The sequence below is a fragment of the Ceratina calcarata genome, unplaced genomic scaffold (assembly GCF_001652005.2).
Source record: "Ceratina calcarata isolate Rehan_Ccalc_2016 unplaced genomic scaffold, ASM165200v1 scaffold312.2, whole genome shotgun sequence".
Lineage (NCBI taxonomy): Eukaryota > Metazoa > Arthropoda > Insecta > Hymenoptera > Apidae > Ceratina > Ceratina calcarata.
The window spans coordinates 2,878-3,870 of record NW_017153780.1 but is presented as its reverse complement, the minus strand read 5'-3'; the positions used below and the strand labels follow the sequence as shown (position 1 = coordinate 3,870).

At 38.4% G+C, this 993-nt stretch overlaps 1 protein-coding gene across 1 annotated transcript in view; it reads right to left on the bottom strand.

The window, feature by feature from the left end:
• LOC108624544 (uncharacterized) overlaps nucleotides 1–492 on the bottom strand; it is a 7,817-nt gene extending 7,325 nt beyond the window's left edge. The window contains exon 1 of the mRNA XM_018023937.2: nucleotides 317–492. The gene's annotated coding sequence lies outside the window, so the exon portion shown is untranslated. The remainder of the gene's footprint in view (nucleotides 1–316) is intronic.
• Between the last annotated feature and the right edge of the window lie 501 nt (nucleotides 493–993).

Genomic DNA, 993 nt, shown 5'->3' with positions numbered 1-993 from the left:
AAAAAATGTTTTAAAAACCCAGGGAAGTCCATCTCACTTCTATTTGCTATAATAATAGAGACTCCGACAATTTTCCAGATCAGTGGCCCAAATGTATCACAGATTTGATTAAAAATCCTGTGAATCAAGTCGAGACCAATTAACAAAATCTGGAAATTAATAGATAAATCCAGTAACTAAAAAATGACTTGAAAATCCTAGAAAAATCCGATCTACTTCTATTCCCTATAATTACTCTAAGCCGAACAATTTTCCACGTCAGTGGCTCGATTCAAAGGGCTATCAAAGGACTCCTTCGCCGAGGTCTCGGTCTCACCTTCGATTATCAACCGTAAAGCTCCTGTTAACTGAAGGAACGTCGCGAGCTCACGGATGACGAGAATCCGGGTTTCACGTGTATAACACTGGCGCACTGATTAGCAGCGAGTTTGATCAACGCGCGATTTACCGATTTAAGCTCGTTCGAACCGACCGATCCGCTCGAGGTCACGCGTGCTGTCGCACTGAGTGAACGTCGGCTGGCTTCCCTACTACGAACCCAGGCTCAGCCGCGGGCATGCTCGCTCTCTCTTCTTCTCTCTCTCCCTCTCTCTTTCTCTCTCTCTCTCGCTCACTCGCTTCGTTCCGCTCGGCGTTGTACGCCGCAATGCGAGTTCTCAAGTCAGATCATTTTTAAAAGTCAATAATCGTGATAACGTAATAAAGCAATTATGCTAACGATTAAGTGATTTTGATAATAAGTTATGATAACGAAAACTGACACTCTACCAAGTGTAATTGACAGCAGTTATAAACTGGTTAATTCTCATAGCGTTTGATTACCAAAAATCTTGATAACAAATATTGATATTTTGATAATCATAATTAATAATAATTATGAATATTATCTTTATGGGATTTGAAAGTTAAAAATCATATTAAAATGATAATTGCAAATCATGAATTTTAAAATGATAATTGCAAATAAAAAATTCTCGTTCTAAATTTATTAAA